The 15,383-nt window shown below is 39.6% G+C and overlaps 1 protein-coding gene across 1 annotated transcript in view; it reads right to left on the bottom strand.

Annotated features, from left to right (window-relative positions):
- The window catches only part of LOC133471078 (E3 SUMO-protein ligase PIAS1-like), a 120,329-nt gene that overhangs the window by 104,128 nt on the left and 818 nt on the right, over window positions 1-15,383 (bottom strand). The window lies entirely within an intron of this gene.

Genomic DNA, 15,383 nt, shown 5'->3' with positions numbered 1-15,383 from the left:
TGGTTAATTTTGGGACTTTTCCAACTCCTCTAGTGTACGGAAAATGGATGGATGGATGGATTTTATTAAAATAAAAATAAATTGTTTATAATTTAAAGAATTCATTTTTGGGAGGATTGTATTTACATGCATGTTTTGTCAAAAAGGAGATTGTTCTAAGAGGAAGCACAAATTTCCACATTATCTGTAAAGAAAATCATTTAAATGGGTGCCTTGACATACGAGTGACGCATCTTACGGGTTTAACCGTCGTTTGCCCGAAAATCTTTAGATATGAGCACTGTATTGTGGCACTGAACTCGAATCAAGTCACGTCACAAGAAGCAGCAGTTTGGCATGTCGTGAACAATTTAAAAAAAATAAAAATAAAATAGAAAAACGAGGCTTTAGGATGTTTCAAGGTCAGAGGACCTAGACGTTAAAAAAAATGATTGCTAACTCTAGAACAGTTATTTCCAACCTGGAGCCAAGGCACATATATTACAATTGGAAAATCTCACAAAAAGTGGATACATTAATTACTGAATGCACTTCCTGCCATCTAATAGAAGACCATAAATTTGTTCTGTCACGATGCCTCACTGGCAAAAATAGATGAACAAAGATGCATTATTTCTTGTAAAGAGTTTTTTGGGAGCAATTAAGTAAACTTTTATAATTTCCCACGGCACACCTGAAGAGCGCTCACTAATGTGCCCCGGCACACTGGTTGACAATCACTGCTCTAGAACCCCTTTACATACTACATCTGCCATTTCGAAGTGATTATATAGCAGATATACAGCAGTTAAATCGATAAATATGATTCAGAATTTGCCTTCTGCTTTTTGCATCTAGCGCCTTCCGGTCTTCGGCGCCATCCGGCGCTGTGACGTAACACTAGCTAAACAGCCTGGTCATTCGGCGTTGTGTGTTATTGTTCCATGCTGTTGTTGCCTTGTATATTTATTGTCGTATGATTTAGCGATTTCACGATGGTTTATTGTGTGGCATTTGGTTGTACAAATGGTTCAAGCAGTGGCAAGAGTTTTTTTGACTTTCCAAATGAAAATGGAATATGTGACCAGGGGATAAGAAAAGTCAATCGACAGCATAAAATGCTAAATATTGGCCGATACCGATTAGGCCGATCAGATCGGTGTAAAGTCTAATATAAAACGTCACCATTTTTCTCACTAAATATATTTCCAAAGGTGCTATTGACATGAAAATGTCATCAGATGGTGGGAACAACCCAAGTAATCCATCCATTCAAAGAAAGTAGAAAAAATAAGATCAGAAATTAAGTTGTGTGTAATAATGTGAAATGACACAGGGCAAAACTATTGAATACGAAGAAAGGGAGGTGCAAAAAGGCATGGAAAGCCAAGACAACACCTAAAATCTATCAATAATCAAACAGCAATCCAGCCCCTTGTCAGTGCAAATGAATATCAGTTGGTTCAGTACTAATTGATGGCCTCCAAAAAGGTATTTCATGATGGGTAAGAGCATATTTCATGATGGGTAAGAGCAAAGAGCTGTCTCAAGACCATCGCAAACTAATTGTTGCAAAATATAACGATGGCATTGGTTACAGGCAGATATATAAGCTTCGGAATGTTCCAGTGAGCACATTTGGGGCCATAATACGTAAGTGGAAAGCCAATCATACCACCATATATTTTCCTTAATCAGGTGCTCCTCGCAAGATTCCAGACAGGTGTGTGCAAAGAATAATCAGAAGAGTTGTCCAAGAGCTAAGGACCAACAGTGGAGAGTAAACTTTACACCGATCTGATCGGCTTGATCGGTATCGTCCGATAATTAGCATTTAATACTTATCAGCTTTAATGTCATAAATCGCCAATCCGATCTCTGACGTAATTGATTAGCTCAGCAAAAGACATTTACTGCGCGTCGCCATCGTGTACAGTATATTTGAATCCAACAGCTAGTTTATTTTCAGCCTTGTCGCGTGTCTTTTGACGTAGTACTGTAAATATCTGACCGCCAATAAGTTATTTAAAAAAAATAAAACATGTCACCAGTGTGGGACAGATAACACGTCTGTGACAGACAACACGTCATGCCTGGAACAGACTACAAGACAAATTTGGTCTTTCACGATTGCACTATGTCAGACTACTGCAATAAAATCTTGTATTCCAATACCACCACATCCCGTCTTTTACAATCACTGGGCTTTATCTTGTCAACTCAAATGCGACCGGCTACACACATTTCCATGGAGATGACAACAACAATGCATCGTGTTGTGTGCATTACAAGAACAAAATGGGGGAAAAAATTTATGCTGGTGGCACCGATGCTAAGGAAAGGACTTGTATTCAAGGATTGCTTGAGGTATGTTCACATACTTTTAATACGATACCACTCGCAAGCAGGCAACAAAACGTTATGCAGCCGAGCAAGCTAGTGCTCGCACTAACGGTTGTATGTAAACATGCCGGCGTTGTGTCGAATCATGCTCGAATGTTTCGGTGTGTGTGAAGTAATTTAATTACAGTAAGTTAGCACCCATTATTTCTGTCATAATTTCAGACATGCAAACACCAAAGGCATGAAAAAGGTGACAAAAAATAAGCAATCTGGAAGACTGAAGAGTACAAGGCAAAAATAAATTTGCTTCACACAGTAAAACATGTATTTACACCACTCAAGTACCGTATTTTCACGACCATAAGGCGCACTTAAAAGTCTGAAATTTTATCCAAAATGAATGCCCCGAGGCGCCTTATAATGCGGCGCGCCTTATGTGTGCACCGAGTTCCAACATCTATAAATGTTGTTGTGTGATGAGCGCTCCGCTCGACTTTCCTTACACAGAGGACAAGCGGACGTGGCTGAGGACAGGGGAGAGTGCGTAAAGGAAGACGCACAGCCCCCCCCGCGCCGGGTTTTTTTTTTTTTTTTTTTTTTTAACCGCTTGACTGACTGGGAGCACTTCCAGGGTGTGCATTGTGCAAAACAACATCGGTTTGGCTAAGGATCCCCGAAAATGTCACCTATGAAGAGACACGCTTACCAAGCACAGTTTAAACTGCAAGCTGTAAGTTACATGGAAAAACATGGGGACCGAGCAGCCGCGAGAGAATTCAAGATCAACGAATCCATGGTTCGCAAGTGGAGGAAGCAGGAAAATGATCTTCGCCAAGTCAAGAAGACGAAGCTGAGTTTCCGCGGAAAAAAAAGAAAAACAAAACGCGGAAACAAGGCGAGGTGGCCCGAGTTGGAAGACCAACTTGAGCAATGGATTAATGACCAAAGAACAGCCGGGAGAAGCGTCTCTACAGTCATCATTCGACTGAGTGCAATAACTCGGAGGCTTGACGAACCGCTGGACATCCGTGTAATCATGGCGTTCAAAGTGAAGTGAGCGGCGTGGGAGCCATGGATGACAGATGGCGAACACAGCTTTACTAAGACAAGGAGGCAGCGCCGGGCGAGTTACACCACAATTTGTGACTGGATGGTGGATGCTTATTCGAGCTTTCGCACGGCAACAAGACTGACTCGAACCTGCCGTGTTTGATTGAGAACTTGCCCACCTGTTCATTTCGGATACAGAAGATAAGGACTTTGATGGATTTGTGGATGAGGATTGATCAAAACATAACGTGAGTACATTGTTAAATACTTCAATAAAGTACAACCCCAATTCCAATGAAGTTGGGACGTTGTGTTAAACATAAATAAAAACAGAATACAATGATTTGCAAATCATGTTCGACCTATATTTAATTGAATACACCACAAGGACAAGCTATTTAATATAGCTTATATAGCTATAATATAAACATATATATATATATATATATTATATATATATATATTATATATATATTATATATATATATATTATATATGTTATATATATATTATATATATATATATATATATATATATAAATCACAATAAATAGTTTTTTCAATTCCTCTAAAATCATGAAAAATAAGGCCTGCCCTTATAATTTTTTTATTTTATTGGTTTTAAATCCCCCTCCTTGAGCCGTCACCTTATCGTGGTGGAGGGTTTGTGTGTCCCAATGATCCTAGGCGCTAAGTTGTCTGGGGCTTCACGTCCCTGGTAGGGTCACCCATGGCAAACAAGTCCTAGGTGAGGGACCAGACAAAAACCCCTATGAGAAACAAAATAAATGGACAAAACCCGGATGCGTGTCACCGGGGGCCCCCTCTGGAGCCAGGCCTGCAGGTGGGGCTCAAAGGTGAGCGCCTAGTGGCCGGGCCTGCACCCACGGGGTCCTGCCGGGCAGAGCCCAAAAGGGTAACGTGCGTCCCCCTTCCCGTGGGCTCACCACCTGTGGGAGAGGGCAGTGTGAGCTGGCCGAAGGCGGGGACCTTGGCTATCCAATCCCCAGCTACAGAAACTGGCTCTAGGGTTGTGTAATGTCACCTCTCTGGCAGGGAACGAGCCTGAGCTGGTGTGCGAGGTCAAGAAGTTCAGAATAGTCTCCTCGACACACTGCTTGGGCTCTGGTACCAATCCTCTTGAGAGGGGTGGGACTTTCTTCAACTCTGGAGTTGCTAGGGTTGGGCATGGAGAACCGATTAGAACCGGGACTAAGGTTCCGGTTCTCCCGGAACGAACGTTCCAGTTCTCCAGGAACCGTTCAAATTTAAAAATTTCGGTTCTCAGTTTCAATGTCAAGTCCTCCAGCCGTGAAGAAGCAAATGAAAAGTAACGAAGAAGCGGCGTTAACCAACGAAGAAGAACACGTACAATGACGTGCTTGTGCCCAACGGTGTGTTTAACTTGGTTAAAATGATTGACCATTCGCCTCATTGCAACACTTGGAATCAGATTATATCGTGCAAAGGAGGCTTTCACGATGTGTACCATCTGACGCGCTCCGAGCCTCAGCCTACACCGCATGGAGCTTCAGTGAAGTCAACTGGGTGAGTGAAACAATAAAATACATCTATGCCAACATTGAGACAGCTAACAAGGTAAACAGTTGCTTGCACTTTTGCACTGATGGTTTTTAGCGTTTATTTTAGTCTTCAAACCAACGTAAGTGCCGATGACAAAAAAAAAAAAGAAGCTGAACACATTCCCTGCCAATGCTGTCTAAAGATGTCATTAAGAAAAAAAGAAGCTGAACTCATTCCCTGCCAATGCTGTCTAAAGATGTCATTAAGAATCTATCTATTCCCTGCCAATGCAGTCTAAAGACGTCAATGGCGGCGTTTTAACAGGGATGGGTGGGGTAGGGTCTTGTGAAGTTTGTGTGTGATCGTCAAGACTCTGAGAAATGGCACCCTGTTGAGGGCAACAATGCCTTGAGGTGAACGTCCCTTCCTCAGATTGAAGAAGGAGGAAGAGGCGGGATGCAACAGACAATGAGAAGAGAAACAATGGCGGAAAAAAGAGAGAAGACAAATTGAAAAAAATCTTTAAAAAAAATAATAAATAAATTAAATTAAAAAGAAAGCTTTCGGTACCAGAAATTTATTGCGCCAAGGCAATAAAAATATTCCTGCAACCAACAGGAATGACGCCTTAGATCATGCGGGTAATAAAAGATTACGCTCCGAGCAAAGCGATCTCGCAAAATGCCGGCCCATACATATGGCGAGATGCTCTCGGCCGCTTGCTGGCTGATCGTCTGCCGACCAGGATTTGAATAAATGGGATCCGAAATCGTCAGATGAGTTTCTGGATAGCCAGCTGAGCTTCCTCCGATGAAGACTGACGAAGGTAACTCGTTTGCAGCTCGCGTTAGCTACATTTAGCGAGCAAACACGCTCCTTCAATCCAATAGTTCACATTACAATGCAAGATCTGTTGTCAGTACTGATGTGAATTTTCCATTTCGTCCATCTTGCAGGAATTCAACAACCGCGAGTCGAACGTATTTTACAATTGTGACGAAGAAAAGTTATGTTTTTTTTACCCTTCCAAAACACGTCATCAATAAAAGGTATTCTCGAGTAATCGTATGTATTTTTTAAAACTTACAGGTTATGCATCCAGCAGATGTTCGACTCCCATTCCAGTACGCAGTGCAGGTAATTGAAAAAAAAGGTAATTGAAAGCTTTTTTTCCTCCACGTCAGCAATTTCAACAGTGTACTTTTATAGTAATAGTTTTATTTCTAAACTGCACAGGTTGTGCTTCGAGCAGAAGTAATGACTGGTTTCTAGGAGAATGACAACCACACAAGATCCCATTCACTGCCAACAGAAGAATAAAATCCATGTGGATAAAATTCTGCTAAGTTTTATGCGTAAGGTAATAAAACCCTGGAATATTGAGCAAAGAGGTAGAGGAGGAGAATTTGGAGGGAAAAAGTGCAAGTGTGGAAGCTCATTTGCATTTTTGTCTAATGTAAATTCTGTACACAGTTATACTAAATTATTTTTCTGTCAAAAGTACTTTCTCTGTGTTGTTTTATGTTCAGATGTTTGAGATTTTCAGAAAGGAAAACAAAATATTGGTCTCAAAGTCATTGTTCTGCTTTATGCCTGCTTTCACAAAAAGGCTGTTTTCTCCGTTTTTTTCTTCCAGAAACAGATTTGGCTGAAAGTATCTTATATTTGACTGCTGATTACTATAAGTTAGATAAACTTTTTTTTTTCTGATGAAAGAAGAGTCTGATCTTTCATTTGGTGGTTTTGTTGTTTACTTCATCATAGCACATAATATTCTGTGGGGCTTGAAAAAAAATCTGCCAAATTGCTCGAAATTGCCGGGCAGTCTAGGGGTTCCCTGCTCAGGAAACGGCTGGCGGTGAATGAGTTAACATTGGGCTAAAACTTCACCGTAGCAACTTTACATTACAATGAATTGGGGCAAAATTCACAAACGTTGTCTCACAGTATCACAAACGCTAATCTTGTGCCTCATCTGTGAAAATCTGGAAAGGAACCAGAGTTTTATAGCATTTGGTTCGATCCATTAAAAAAGATAATTCACCGGTGTCCTGTGAAGTTACTTTTCATGTCAAAATTCTGAGTTCCGGTGCATACCCTTCAAAATAAAAGGCCACAAGCTTAAAACAGGAAGTCATGTTAAAACTTGCACATATAAACCATGGAATGTGATGAATCAGTCCCAAATAACCATTTTAACAAAGCTATATTTAACTTTTAGCTGAAACAATAATTAATTAGCCGATCAATGACGTCATTGATCAGCTCTGCAAAAGACATTTACTCCGCATCGCCGCGTACACAGTATATTTGAATTTAAAAGTTAGTTTATTTTTAGCCTTGTCACGCGTCTTTTGACGTAGTACTGTAAATATCTGACAGCCAATGAAGTTATTAAAAAAAAAAACACGTCGGTGGTGTGGGGAAAAACAACACGTGGGAGAGAGGAGACACGTAATGCCCGGATCAGACTACAAAGACAAATTTGCTCTTTCACGATTGCACTGTCAGACTACTGCAATAAAATCTTGTATTCCGATACCACGCATCCCGTTTTTTACGATCATTGGGTTTTATCTTGTCAACTCAAATGCGACCGGATACACTCGTTACCGTGGCGACAACAACAAGAGTGGAGCGCGTTGACTTTGTATTATAAGGACAAAATGGGGACAAATGTGCGTTGGTGTGCTCACCGGTGCTCAGGACAGGAGAGGACGTTCGTTTAAGGCTTGCTTGAGGTATGTTCACGTACTTGTAATACGATACGGCTCATAAGCAGGCAATAAAATGTTATGTAGCCTAGCAAGCTAGCAGTAGCACGAACGGTTGGACGTAAACATGCCGGCGTTCTGTCCAATCATGCTCTAAAGTTTCGGTGTGGGTGAAGTCATTTAATTAAAAATAAACTAATTTAATTACAGTAAGTTAGCACCCATTATTTCTGTCATGTAATGTTGGTTTGACCTGACTGATTTGAATACACGATCTGACTAGAGCAGTGATTTCCAACCTTTATGGAACCAAGGAATATATTTTACAATTGAAAAATCTCACGGAACACCAACAAACAAAAATGTCACAAAAAGTGGATGCATTAATTACTGTATGTACTTCCTGACATCTAATAGAAGACCATTGTTCTGTAAATTGACTGTCTGTTGTACTAGAGCAGCTCCAACTACCGGAGACAAATTCCTCGTGTGTTTTGGACATACTTGGCAAATAAAGATGATTCTGATTCATTTGTTCTGTCTGTCACTATGCCTCACTGGCATACATAGAGGAACAAAGATACAATATTTATTGTAAATATATATTTTTTAAGCAATTAAGTACACAAGTATATACAGTAAATGAACAGGGCATTTAAATAGACACATTCCTCAATCTTGTGATCAGATCGGTGATCGGTTATTGTTTTTTTAAACTCGGTGATCGGCCCCAAAAATGCTGATCGTGGAAAGCCTAATTGATACGAGTTATAAAGAATGCAGAGTCAAATGTTCATTTTAGTCTATACTGCGGGCTTCTAAGAAAACGGATGTTCCTAATTTGGACACCCTTTATTTAAACCATGCAAACTTTTTTGACCCAGCCCCGTGAAAGAATCAGAATCGAGAATCGTTTGGAACCAGAATTGTTCAAATTCAAACGATGCCCAAGCCTGAGTAAAGTAAATTTGTGACTAAACTAGACACATTTTCAGTATTCATACACTTTATGATATTTTGGTTTGGTGGTTAACCGTGAGATTTTTCAAATGTAAAATTGGTGCCTTGGCTCAACAAAGGTGTACTGAGTATACATGAATGAGCTCGGCATAAAGTTCACGCTTCATCTTCATGCTACTAGCAGCAGTGATATATGCTTGAAGGCAGGTCCATAAATATTGGGACATGAACACAATTCTCTTTGGCTAAAACACCACCACAATGGATTTGAAATTAACAAGATATGCATTAACTGCAGACTTTAAGCTTTAATTTGAGGGTATTAACATCCAAATAAGTTAAACAGTGTATGAATTACAACAGTTTGTGTTTATGCCTGCAGCCTCCCACTTTTTAAAGGCTAGCTCGCTACATGCTAGCATTTCATATCCTCGGTTAAAGCAAAGTTTCTGTGTTAATCAAAACACCTCAATCAGTCACGAACATTATAGCGATATCACTTCTATGGTACTTTGAAAAACTCGTTGCTTGAGCCGCCGCTATCTGCGTGGGAAAGAGGGTCGTCGGCGCAGACAGCTATGATTGGGACACGACGTCACACTTTGGGGCAGCCAAGCGGCGGAACCAGAGATCTTGCATTGGAGAAATAAAGGCCCGGAAGTACCATTGTAAGCTTACTGCTTCTCCCTGGTCTTTATCTGGACTCTCAAACGCTAGATCTCTGGTGACGCACCCCGCTACAATATGATTAGCTGCTGCATCGCTGGAGGACATGACGCAGTTGACGTGTCCCCCACTGTCATCTTGGCTAACTTGCTACTGTGCTGTGGCTTGACACTGTCGCCTCATTGGTAAATGAGTAAAGAAAAAGAGTCGCACATTTTATGAACCGAACGGAACACATACGGACCAAACCGAAACAGTCAAATGTAACCATTTTGACGGTTTTCAAAAAACCTTCCATCCCTCGTGCGTAGTTATTTTATACTAGTGTATTGTCACATGTACACAATTAGTCAAGAATGAAGCGGCAGTTTGCCATTCCAAACAGTTGGTAAATAATAGACTTTACACTGATCTGATCAGGTTGATCGGTATCGGCCGATAATTAGCATTTCATGCTGTCATAATTCACTGATTCGATCAATGACCTCATTGATTGGCTCCACAAAAGACATGTACTCTGCGTCGCCATTGTGTTCAGTATATTTAAATCCAAAAGCTAGTTTATTTTTAGCCTTGTCACGCATCTTTTGACGTACTACTGTAAATATCTGACAGCCAATAAAGTTTTTTTTTTTGTTTGTTTTTTTTTTAAACGTCAGTGGTGTGGGACTGAACACGTCTCAGACAGACAACACGTAATGCCTGGGTCAGACTACAAAACAAATTTGGTCCTTCACGATTGCACTATGTCAGATTACTGCAATAGAATCTTTGCATCCCATCTTTCACGATCACGGGGCTTTATCTTGTCAACTCAAACGCAACTACATACACTCGTTACCATGGCGATTATACATTTTATGGCGTATAATAAGAACAAAATGGGGAAAAACGTGTGGTGGTCACCGGTATTCGGGAGTTTACGTTCTTTTGAGGAGTGGTTGAGGTATGTTCTCATACTTTTAAGACGATACCGCTCGCAAGCAGGCAACAAAACAATATGTAGCTTAGCAAGCTCGTGCTAGCACTAACGGTTGTACGTAAGCCAGCCGGTGTCGACTTATGCTGTAAAGTTTTGGTGTGTGTGAAGTAATTCAATTACACTAAAGTAATTAAATTACACTAAGTTAGCACCCTTTATTTCTGTCATGTTGTAATGTTGGTTTTACCTGACTGATGAGAATAAACGAGCTCACTAGACACGAGAGAACACTTTTGAAGATACTCAGAATACAGTAAAGTATATACAGTAAATGAACAAGTCATTTTAATAGACATTCTTCCATCTTGTGATTGGATCAGTGATGTTTTTTTTTTTTGTTTTTTTTTTAAACTCGCTGATCAGTCCCAAAAATCCTGATCGTGTAAAGCCTAGTAAATAACAGTTAACTTTAAGTCAGTTGCATTGTTCAATACACTACAAAATGCAGTTTTTGCTGACAAGCAAAATAAAGAGATGATTTTGAGAGAGAGAAACAAGTTCTCTTTATGCACAAAACAGTGTACTGGACCTTGGCCCAAAAAACGAGGTACAGACCATACCATGGGTTACTTGCAGCGACCCGCCTAGTATTAATACAAGCAGGTCAAATATCAATATTATAGCTGTCCACTGTCATGCGTTAAAATGATTTTGACCTTTTAATATAATGTGAATCTCACAGCATATCTAAATTTTTATTTTGTAATGTATAAGTCTTTCCCATTATAAGACATTTATGTCTGTTTTGTTTTCATCAAACAGCTGTTAAATCCTTTTTTTTTCTTGCTCCTAAAAAAACATTGGACATATGGGCATCTTCACATTCAATTAACATTTCGTATGCTTCATGTGCAAGGTGATGACATCTCTGTCAACTATTGTGAGTCATCATAGATGTGTTCCTTCCAATAAATTGATTTTGGCACACTCACTGAATCCTGATACTATAACTGTTGTTGCAAAATATTGTGATATCGAATTATTACTATTACTAGAACTGCTGGTGTTTGACCTTGGAGGTTTTACTGTACATGTGTTTCAATAGTCCCATGTCAAGTGCCGTGTGAAGCCCAAACGTAGATGAGGTTTATATTTTGTAGTTGTTGCTATACCTTCGACACTGACCTCTCAGCGACAGTGCTGTGAATAAGTGTTTGCCCTCTTTGCAAATTCTTTTTTTTTTTTTTTTTGCATAGTTTCTCCAATTTAATGTGAAAGATGATCAAACAAATGTAATTATCAGATAACTATAACCCAAGTAAACAAAATGCTGTTTTTAAAGGTGATTTTATTTATGAAGGAAAAATAACTATTCAACTCTACTTGGTCCTGTGTAAAAAAAAGTAACTGCCCCCGAAACCTACTAACTGGTTAGGCCACACCCTCAGCAGCAACAACTTAAATCAAGCGTTTTCAATAATTGGCCATGAGTCTTTCACATCTCTGTGGAGATATTTTGGCCCACTCTTCCTTGCACAATTGTTTTAATTCAGCAACATTGGAGGATTCTCAAGCATGAACGCCCTTTTTAAAGTCATGCCACAGCATTTCAATCTGGTTCAAGTCTGGACTTTGAATAGGCCACTCCAAACATTTTTTGTTCTGTAGTTCTTCAGATGGTGTCCTTTGTGACCTCCTCGATGTGTCGTCGCTGTGCTCTTGGGGTAATCTTTGAAGGCTGGCCACTCCTGGGCGGGTTCGTCACTATTCCAGGTTTTCTCAATTTTTTTCCCATGTGGTTCTTTGGATTCCTAAAGCTTTAGAAATGGCTTTGTAACCCTTTCCAGACTGATAGATGTCAAATACTTTATTTCTCATCTGCTCTTAAATTTATTTGGATCGTGCCATTTTTTGCAGCATTTTTGGATCTTTTAGCCGACTTAATTTTGTTAGACAGGCTCTATTTAAGTGATTTCGTGGTTGAACAGGTCTGGAGGTAATCAGGCTTGGGTTTGGTCAGTGAAAAATGAACTCAGCTTTTCATTAAATGTGATTGGCCACAGTTAATTCATGATTTGACAAGGGGGGCAATTACCTTTTAACACAGGGCCCGGTTGCTTGGAATAGACTTTTTTCCTTAATAAATAAAATCACCATTTAAAATCTGCATTTTATGTTTATTTCGGTTATCGTTGTATGATAATTAGATTTGTTTGATAATATTTCACATTAAAGTGGGGAAACTACGCAAAAAAAAAAAATTATTTGAGAAGAGGCAAAAACCTTTTCATTGTACTCTATAAATAAAGATGTAATAAAAATCATCAAATCAACAGTGCCAGAACAAAGAGCAACATCTTAATGGTTACAGTACATTTCAATGTGGTTATGTCTTTGGTCCAACTACTAATGACTAAAAAGCAACTACAAAGGATTTCCACCACTCAGCCACAGATAAGTTTCTTATCAGCGCGCTACAAAACAATCTCCTTTAGACTTTCACGGATTACCTCTCATTTCAAGAACCCTGTTGATATTTAATGATAATTTATACAGCATAAAAAAATACCTACCTGTGCAGAGCAAATCAGTTAGCTTTAAGCTTTCTTTCTTAGTACTCCAGCAAACTATGAAACACTGACAAGCACGTCACATCCTCAAAGCCTTGAAATATAATAACTAAAACAAACATCTCCTCAAGCAGAGAGGAAACCAGTAACTAATTTATTAGAGACTCAATCATCACACCAAAGGCCTGGGGTTGTACATCGAGAATCGATTGGAACCAAACGGTCCGGTTCTCTCCGAATCGTTCACATTTAAAAATTTCGGTTCCCAGTTTCGATGCCTAGTCCGCCGGCCCGGAAGAAGAAGTGGCAAAAACCAACAAAGAAGAACACAGACGAAGATGTGCTTGTGCCCAACGGCAGCGAACAAGTGTTTCTTAACTTTGTTAAAATTAATGAATGATCAGTCGCCTCAGTGTGACACTTGGAATATGATTATATTGTGCAGGAGGCTTTCATATGTGTAGCGTCTGACGCGCCCCTCCCGCTCCAAGCTTCAGCCTGCAATTCGCGGCGCTTCAGTGAAGTAAACTCTCAGTCAATTGGGTGAGTGAAACAATAAAATACATCTATGCCAACATTGAGACAGATAACAAGGTAAACGGTTGATTGCACTTTTGCACTGATGGTTCTTAGCGTCTATTTTAGTGATCAAACCAACGTAAGAGCCGATGACAGAAAAAAAAGCTTAAAGAACTAAAACTTCACCGTAGCAACTTTACATCACAATGAATTGGGGCAAAATTCACAAACGTTCACAGTATCACAAACGCCAACCTTGTGCCTCATCGGTGGGTAAGGAAACGTTTTAGAGAATTTGGTTCCATCCATTTAAAAAAAAAAAAAAAAAACATTTGGTGCTTGTGTGATGTTACTTTTCGCGCCGAAATGTTGAGTTCCAGTGCTTCAAAATAAAATGCTACAAGCTTAAAACAAGAAGTCAAAATTTCCACATATAAAACAATTGACGTGTTAAAACAGTCGTAAATTATTTTAACAATTCTATATTTAACTTTTAGCTGCAACAATTAATAAATGTAAAGTCAATTGGGTTAGTTCCACACACACCAGGCCGACTGGTTAGCACATCTACCTCACAGTTCTGGGTACCGGGATTCAAATCCCGGCCCCACCTGTGTGGAGTTTGCATGTTCTCCGCGTGCCTGCGTGGGTTTTCTCCGGGCACTCGGTTTCCTCCCACGTCCAAAAAACATGCATGGTAGGTTGATTGAAGACTCTAAATTGCCCATAGGTGTGGATGTGAGTGCGAATGGTTGTTTGTTTCTATGTGCCCTGGGATTGGCTGGCAACCAGTTCAGGGTGTACCCCTCCTCCCGCCCGAAGATAGCTGGGAGAGGCTCCGGCAGCCCGCGACCCTACTGACGATAAGCCGTAAAGAAAACGGCTGGATGGATATTGATACTGGTTATAAAGAACCCCCAGTCAAATGTTTATTTTAGTCTATGCTGCGGGCTGCTAAGAAAATGGATATTCATTATTTGGACACCCTTTATTTAAACCATGCAAACTTTTTTGACACAGCCCCCTAAAATAATCTAAGTAGAGAATCTTTTGGAATTGGAATCGAAATGAGCAACCGGAATCGCTCTAATTCAAACGATGCCCTACCCTACTAAGGCCTATACTATAAACTGATAAACTCCACACAGGACGGTGGCCAGAGCCAAGAACCTCAGAAATGTGAGGAAGGCATGCTTAAGACCGGGCTCCATTGGTTTGATTGATAAATATTCTTTTTTTTTTTTTTCCTCATCCATCTTAGTATGCCAGTCAAAGCTACTGAAAAGGTACCCTGCTCCTGTCCTCTACTGTAGACCAATAGACCACAACAGCTAGTGGAAACACACCAGGGTAGTGTCTATAAATAGACAAAAACTCAGATCAATACCTGCTAGAAAGGTTCCAACGCTGCCCTCGGTGTTTGCAAACAGCAGATGTGGAAGCAGTACGAACACTCTGTATCTAAGTTGAACTAGAGATGTGTTAAAAAAAAAATTAAAAATAAAAATAAATACAAAACACTGGCAAAAGTAGAAGAACTTATTCAACTCTACTAAAGACTAAATTGTACTTAAGTACAAAAGTAAAAAATAATGTTTACTGTCAATTATTTTCTTTTTATGACTTGGCACAATGAAAAGAAAGGGGGAAAAAAACTTACCTGAAATGAGGCTACATATAAATATCACTAACAGTTTGAAAACTTGAATAATGTACCTTTACCCGAGTGTTGTCTTGACTTTTATGCTGTCAAAAGATGTTCCCAGAGCTTTGCAAACAAGAGTACCCAAAAACGCTAAAAATGAAGAAAAAAAACTATGCACCTTACCAGTATTCAGATTAGATGGAGAATTTTAGGCTGGCACAAGACAATTCATTTTTAACAAATCCAGCTTGGAAGCAAAAACATTTCTCTTAAATTAGCCCACGGATGGAGAATATCTTGCTTCTCCGAGTTTGTCATTAATGCTCCCTGGTTCACGTTCCTCTGTGACTGTTTTTTTTCTGCATTACAATACCCCAAAAAGTTAAACCAATCAAGAACCGTGGATGGGAAGAAAAAAAAAAAAAAAAAAAAAAAAAAAAAAACCTAATAAGCCCATTTTGTTAAAGTAAGGAATCCGTTTTGAAATATAGG

The sequence above is a fragment of the Phyllopteryx taeniolatus genome, chromosome 2, assembly GCF_024500385.1.
Source record: "Phyllopteryx taeniolatus isolate TA_2022b chromosome 2, UOR_Ptae_1.2, whole genome shotgun sequence".
Taxonomy (NCBI): domain Eukaryota; kingdom Metazoa; phylum Chordata; class Actinopteri; order Syngnathiformes; family Syngnathidae; genus Phyllopteryx; species Phyllopteryx taeniolatus.
This window is presented reverse-complemented; position numbering and strand designations above follow the sequence as displayed.